Raw genomic sequence first — 7962 nt, 5'->3', positions numbered from 1 at the left:
TAGAGCAGGCATCCTCAAATCTGGCCCACTCCTGCAGAGTTTAGCTCTAACCCTAATCAAACACACCTGAGCATGCTTCAAGATCATTAGAAAATCACAGATATGTGAGTTTGATCAGGGTTGGAGCTAAACTCTGCAGCAGATTGGCCCTCCAGGGAAAGATTTGAGGAACCCTGGCTTAGAGTGACTTTGCTGTTTTTCCATGTAAATAAGTTTAATGGTTCCCATTTGTGTTTATTTAGAAAGATCCATAACCAAAAAAAAAACAGTATTACATTTTACTGAATGAGCTAAATGAAGACACAAAATGTGTGTGTGAAGAGCAGTGTGACCTGTGCAGTAGAATGTCTCATCAACAAATTATATATAATTAAATAAATAAATTCCGCACTCATTAGAAAATTCTAATTATGGACCCTCAAGAAGAGTTATGACATTATGTCTGTGATATCAAAAGCTCAATGGGTTTTGCTTGCTTCATCACCAATTGCGGCCTACTGTGTTTCAGTTGTTGTATGTGTATGAATGAGGACACATACAACACGTCAGTCACTGCTCTGCTGTTCTTTACTCCACCGGCTCTATCGTGGTCTAATTTGAATTAGAGTCTGATTAAATTAATAATAGGTTTAAATGTATTTTATTAGATTTTAATCATTTTAAATATAAGCACAAGATTTATGTGCAGGAAACCTTCACCCACTTGTAGGTGGTTGTTGTATGTAAACAAGAAATGCTGATATAAACCTTCTCTTGCAGATGTAGGAGCAAATCCAAATAAAGTTGAGAATTTGAACTTGTTTTCCTTTGAAAAGGTCAGAAGCCTCATTTCCTAGTTTATATTGTGAAATGTTATGTCTATGTAAATAAAGCTTATAGAATATACAGTAAATTCCTCCTTATGTATACAGTAAGTGGCCCTAAATATTACGGTGTAGGCTAGACTTAAGCTACACTTAATGATGTATGAATGTTATTGCATGAGATACAAAATATAGTATTTTGTTTTAAAACAGACACACGCTTATAATAATTAATAGTTTCCTTTTTACATAAGATTGCCTGTCAGCTTATGTGAGGCTTTCTCATGAATAACATGCAAAGAAATAAACTACTATTTAAATCAGTGTCAATAACTGATGCTGTGCCATGCAACATAAAATGATCATGATCAAATGATCAGGCTGCACCCACAGAAACCACCCTGAACCACCTGGGGTGTATTCCAGAAAGCACGGTTAATTTACTGTCAGATAAACCCTGAACTTTCGGTTGATTAACCCCAAACCTTGCTTACTCGAGGTATGTGGTTCCAAAAACGCGTCCGGGAGTAAGTTCATTCAACTCAGAGTATGCTCCTGGTTAAGACTGAAGACATTCTCAACAGAGCGACGAATCAACGAGTCACTATGGAAACGGATGCTAAGAATAAGCGCGCCATACTGCTTCTTTCTTCTTCTTCTGTTCAAAGGTCATGTAGGCCTCATGCTTAGTGCATATCGCCACCTAATTGATGGTTTTGCAATCATTTGTATTTTTTTTCCGTTTAATCTTTAATCCTTGAGAATAAGAATTATATTGTTTGTTTGATGCTAATTATATATTAAGTCATATCAGATATGTATTTTATTATAGAAATACATTATAGAAAATGCCGAACCATGTGTGAGATGATAATATAAAATGTAATCTATATATATATATATATATATATATATATATATATATATATATATATATATATATATAGGCTAATATAATAAATTAAACATTACATTTTCATAATAGTGTTTTATAATTTATACAGATAACTGTTATATATGCCAATAAAATATAATAACCATATTAGAGCAATATATAGGCTAACCTTATTTATTACTTATATTAGCGCTTTATCATTAAAATAACATACAACTATATAGTAGGCTATATACATAACTGTATTGTAATAATATATAATATTGTGCGCTATCTGTCACGCCCACTGAAGGCTCGTCAGTAGATCATACATGCTCTGATAGCGCTGAAGTGAACTAACCCTGGAACAGAACCTACTCCTGAGGTTACTACTCGGGCCGGTGTCTTTTGGCACAACGGGCCAATACCGGCATGGATCCGGTTTTTACGGATCTGGACCAGAACTGGGCCAGCTCCAGACCAGATGTGGATTCCTTTATGGTGATTTGGCCCAAATGTGGGCAGGATCTGGTCCAGTACCATGCCGGATCTGGGCCAGCTCATTTTGTGCATTTTATATTATATATATATATATATATATATATATATATATATATATATATATATATATATATATATATATATATATATGCCTTCATACACGCACAAATAAGTTGTATACATATCTAAAATTCAAACACAATTTGTTTATTTGTACAGTGCTTTTCACAATACATATTCCAATGCAGCTTTACAGAAAATGCATTTAAAAAGAGTATTGCATTTAAAAGTTACAAATAAAAAGAGTAATGTCCATATGCCACAGTATTTGTACAGTTCCCGGATAATACAAATCATACAAGTAGATAATGACCATTTAAGTAGAAGTGATAAATACCTTTAAAGCAATGATTACAAGCATCTTACCCAGACAGCAAGCAGTGTCGGCCCAGATCGCATGGATTTCACACGGGCCAGATGTGGGCTGGATCTGGGCCAGAACTATGTTGCTGTCTGGGTACATAATACATAATTAAATATCTTTTTTTTTTCTTAAAGGTATAATACGAAGGTCTTAGACAACAAAAAGTTTAAAGAAATGATTTAGATGTACAGACAATTACTGTCCTGAACACTATTAAAGCAATATTCATATTAAAACAATTGAATTACTACACAAAACATCTTTTACTACACTACATCTTTTCTTTTGATTATTTTTGCATCAAAAGCTAAATTAAAGTTAATTTAAAACACTACCCCAAGTAGTATAAGTCTCTACTTCTAGTGCTTACTGTACATAATATTCAACAAGCTTAAAACAGTGCTACACAATGAGAATGAGAAGAATCTGAATAATTACCACAGGGAAATTATATATCACAGGGAAAGGTCTTACAAATGTGTGTCACCATTGTGTGCTTGAGTTGGTTCTAGTTGTTCGATTCTTCTGCAATGCCGTTTTTGAGGTAAATGCGAGCCCTCCATCTGACTCCACAGCTTAAAGACAGTTCCCCCCTTTTCGTTGTCTCTAAAAAAAAAAAAAAAGATTAAATATCTTTTCAATATTAACATATTAATATATTAAATATATTATACACACACACATACATACAGTACATATATACACAAACACACACAAGGTCAAAAGTTTACATACACCTTGCAGAATCTGCAAAATGTTAATTATTTTACCAAAATAAGAGGGATAAGACATTTACATATTGTCCACAAGAGAAAAAAAATTGTTGAAGTTATAAAAATGACCCCGTTGTTTACATCCACTTGATTCTTAATACTGTGTTGTTCCCTGAATGATCCAAAGCTGTGTGTTTTTGTTTAGTGATAGTTGCTCATGAGTCCCTTGTTTGTTCTGAACAGTTAAACTGTCTGCTGTTCTTCAGAAAAATCCTTCAGCTCCCACAAATGCTGTGCTTTTCCAGCATTTTTGTGTATTTTAACACTTTCCAGAAGTGACTGTATGATTTTGAGATCCATCTTTTCACACTGAGGACAACTGAGGGACTCATATGCAACTATTACAGAAGGTTTAAACGCTCACTGATGCTCCAGAAGAAAAAATAATGCATTAAGGGGTGAAAACTTTTTGAATTTGAACATCAAGGTAAATTGAGCTTATTTTGTCTTGTGGGAAACATGTAACCCGGACAGCAACATAGTGTTGGCCCAGATCCGCCCACATCTGGCCCGCGTGAAATCCATGCAGGCCAGATGTGGGCGGATCTGGGCCGACACTGCTTGTTGTCTGGGAAGTATCTTCTGTAGCTTCTGAAGGGCAGTACTAAATGAAAAAAATATTTAGGCAAAATAAGAAAAATGTACACCTTCATTCTGTTTAAAAGTTTTCACCCCCTTAATGTATCGTGTTTCCTTCTGGAGCATCAGTAAGCGTTTTTCACTTCCAGTTCTTGTTGATTATATCATTATAAAATGATCGTACACAAAATTAATAGTAGTTATTATGATTGATGTGGTTTGGAATTGGTAAAAGTGCTTAAAAAAAAATGATCAGAATATTGAATCGCCTAATAATTATGCACGCACTGAATATGCTTTTCCACATCATAAATGTTATCCATGGTTAGCATTTTTTAATTTTCCTGTAATTTTCCTTAATTTTCAATGTTTAAGCCTTACACATAAGAGTCACAGTTTATTAACATGCTCCACTGTGGAAATTAGTGCATGGGACATCAGTGTCATACACACTTCCTTTAATCACCGACTTGAGATGAAAAAGGGTTTGTACCCAAATGACACACAGACTATAAATTGTGGCATTCAAATAGCTTGAATAACTCAAAATCCACTGAAAACTTAAAAAAAAAAAAATGGACTCACCTTACTGTTTGACAGTCCCGGCTCTCAGGTGGAACCTGAAATTGAAACAGATCGTTATATAGTGTTGCTGGACAATTTCTCAGTTCATTTACCCAATTAACATGGAGCATACCGTTAACAGAAATAAAAGCATATTTTGGCCAAGCTTTTATAAATAAAAACCATACCAAACAATATAATGTAATACATGTCTGTCTCCTCAGTGCCCCTCTGTTTCTATCGCTCAGGATGTGCCTGAAAGCGCTCTGCCTGCTTATTCAAGGGGACTGGGCTCGTCAAAAGTTTGGACACATTACTGTTTTTAATGTTCTTGAAATAAGTCTCTTATGCTCATCAAGCCAGCATTTATTTGATCAAAAATACAGAAAAAAAAAAAAAAGAATATTGTGAAGTATTAAAAATAATGAAATGAAATAAAATAATGGTTTTCTATTTTAATATACTTCAAAATATAATTTATTTCTGCGATCAAAGCTGAATCTTCAGCATCATTACTCCAGTATTCAGTGTCACATGATCCTTCAGAAATCATTATAATATTATTATTTGCTGCTCAAGAAACATTTCTGATTATTATCAGTTATGCTTCTTAATATATGCAGAAACCATGATATACAACCATTCACATGTTTGGTGTGTGCTATTTAATAGAAATGACTGTTTTTATTTAGCAAATAGGCATTAAATTGATCAAAGTAAAAACATTTATAATGAAGCAAAAAATATATTTCAAATATATTTCTCTATTCATCAAAGAATCATAAAAATGTTTCCAGAAAATAATAATAATAATAATAATAATAATAATAAGAAGAAGAAGAAGAAGAAGAAGAAGAACCATTATTGATAACTGAGCACCAATAAAAATCCAGCACTAAATCAGCATGTTAGAATGATTTCTGAACGATCGAGCACTGAAGACTGCAGTAATGATGCTGAAACTTCACAGGAATAAATTACATTTTAAAAATATATTCAAATGATATTTCACAATATTACTTTAATTTTATTTTTGATCAAATAAATGCATGCAGCCTTGAGGGTTAGCACTTAACATTGCTAGCCCACCATGACAGGCAGCAATCTTAAACATTAAATTTTAATAGAAGCAGTCAAAATTACTAAAGTTTAAATTAAGTAATTAAGTTCAAATTCATTAATTACGTATAATTGCATACCTCTGGACCGTTTTCTTCATGTTAGCAAGTCCTCTGATAGGCCTAAATTGTTCGCCGGTCCAACACCGATCTAAGGAGCAATAAAAACACCAAACCTTTAAGTTATCGAGTACACAACATAATAAGAGATTAATTTGTTAGTAGAACAGTGTGATAACACGGTGTGACATACCTTAGTGAAGTTTTTGAGGATAACAGCGTACAGTCCGTGCCTCGATCGTCTTGACGTCTTCTTCTTCTATTAAGGTTTATTGGCGGTTGGCAAACAACTTTTTGGTGCATTACCGCCACCATCTAGTATAAGTGTGGACCAGAATGTTGTGTATAAGCATTGTTTAAAAAAAAAAAAACTATATCCTTCCACTTAAATTGGTTTCTCTAAGATATTGAAACACATTTTTTTTACTCTTTCCGCGAAATGCTAATCAAGCCAGCATTTATTTGATCAAAAATACAGAAAAAAGTATTACAATTTAAAATAATGGTTTTCTATTTTAATTTATTTCAAAATACAATTTATTGCTTTGATCAGAGCAAATATCTTTGACGTCTTTTGTTCTGAACTGCAGATAAACACGCGCTCGTTTGGGACGCGGCCCGGATCTGCTCTGTGACAGTAGTTCCCGCCACTGAAACCGGGCCCGGGCTGGATCCGTGTTACAGCACTGAAACTGATGTGACTGTAATGCGGGTTTGCCGGTTTGAAAACGGATCCGGCACAGAGTCAACTGCTGTCTGGGCAGGTATGTCACATAACCTGCTTTCTGGAATACACCCCAGGACAGTGAACCTGATCAAGCTTGCACTGCAGAAAAACATGACACTTAAAAGCATAGAGCCATCTAGTAGAGGGGCTCTTGCATTCAAAATGGTTTTAGTAAGCAAATAAGCAGGCCTTTGCCCATACATGAGCCAGATTGCCTATCCCCAGAGGCAAAAGATGAGAAAGAAAGAACCAAAGTTGAGCAATTGGCTGTCTCGTTTGAAGTAAAACAGATCCACTTCTGCCCTGCTGAACCTCCCGGTCTGGGCCTCAAAACAATCCCTTAAGTGAAGATCTGCCCCCGAATTCAACTGAGCTAGGATATGCACAGCCCTTAGCGACAGAAACTTATTTTGCACCCAAAAAAACTATGTGCTAACCTCCAATGAGGCCAGAACACATTTCCCCTTGCCGGTGTATGTGTGAGGCTACTGTTATGTTGTCCGTCCTTACAACCTCTTGACAGTCTTGAATGTCTGGAAGGAAATAGCTCAAAACTGGAAAAACTGCCATTATTTCACAGGCAATTTATGTGCCGTCTGAGATGATCGCCTTTCCAAACTCCGTAGGCTGGGCGAACTTCATAAACAACACCCCAACTACTGATGAGGCATGTCGTAATCATTCTGAAACTCAAAAACTGTGATTGTTTCCAAGGTAAATGGGTCAGATAGCATCTGTGCGTAACCTGATTTGTTCTGATTTAATCAAAGGTGAATAGACTGGATACAAGCAGTAGACAACTGATTTTGCATAGTGCATGAGTTCAGTTCCACATGTATGCATTATAAAAAATAAAAAGTGAAGTGACATACGGCCAAGTATGGTGACCCATACTCGGAATTTGTGCTCTGCATTTAACCCATCCAACGTGCACACACACACAGCAGGCAGCCATTTATGCTGCGGCACCCAGGGAGCAGTTGGGGGTTCGGTGCCTTGCTCAAGGGCACCTCAGTCGTGGTATTGAGGGTGGAGAGAGTGCTGGACATTCACTCCCCCCACCTACAATCACTGTCGGCCTGAGACTCAAACCCACAACCTTTGGATTACGAGTCCGACTCTCTAACCATTAGGCCACGACTTCCCCTAACAGTCTGAGAGCCACATTTCGTCCGACTGTTTTGTGATCTTGTCACAATCTAAATGTAAAAGTCTATTATTAAAGGATAGAGTAGCACAACTTATACTTAGTCTAACAGCAAAACAACTAGAATTCATTTACTTCTTATTCAGATAAGACAATTAAGTATCTGTCTACCTGAGCATATTTCTTGCCTGAAGTGCAAGAGGGAGTTTTTTTTTTCTTTTAAAAACAATAAATATGAATGTTTGTCAGTTATATATTTATAGTATATCATTAATGATGGCATATGTGGGTGCATTAAATTTAACTAGACCTGAGAGCATCAAATGAGAGATATAAAGATATAAATGCCACTGACTGAAACCAAGGACAACTTATAATAAGCATAACATCTG

At 35.5% G+C, this 7962-nt stretch overlaps 1 long non-coding RNA gene across 1 annotated transcript; it reads right to left on the bottom strand.

Annotated features, from left to right (window-relative positions):
* Positions 1–2960: 2960 nt before the first annotated feature.
* Positions 2961–5897, bottom strand: LOC131533205 (uncharacterized). Its single transcript, XR_009269067.1, has 3 exons — positions 5718–5897; positions 4540–4574; positions 2961–3208 (listed from the first exon to the last, which is right to left on the bottom strand). It is a non-coding gene; the product is annotated as an uncharacterized LOC131533205 (long non-coding RNA).
* Positions 5898–7962: the final 2065 nt, after the last annotated feature.

Source organism: Onychostoma macrolepis, chromosome 02, assembly GCF_012432095.1.
Source record: "Onychostoma macrolepis isolate SWU-2019 chromosome 02, ASM1243209v1, whole genome shotgun sequence".
NCBI classification, from domain to species: domain Eukaryota; kingdom Metazoa; phylum Chordata; class Actinopteri; order Cypriniformes; family Cyprinidae; genus Onychostoma; species Onychostoma macrolepis.
Note: the sequence above shows the minus strand (reverse complement) of the source record. Positions and strands in the feature narration are given on the sequence as shown.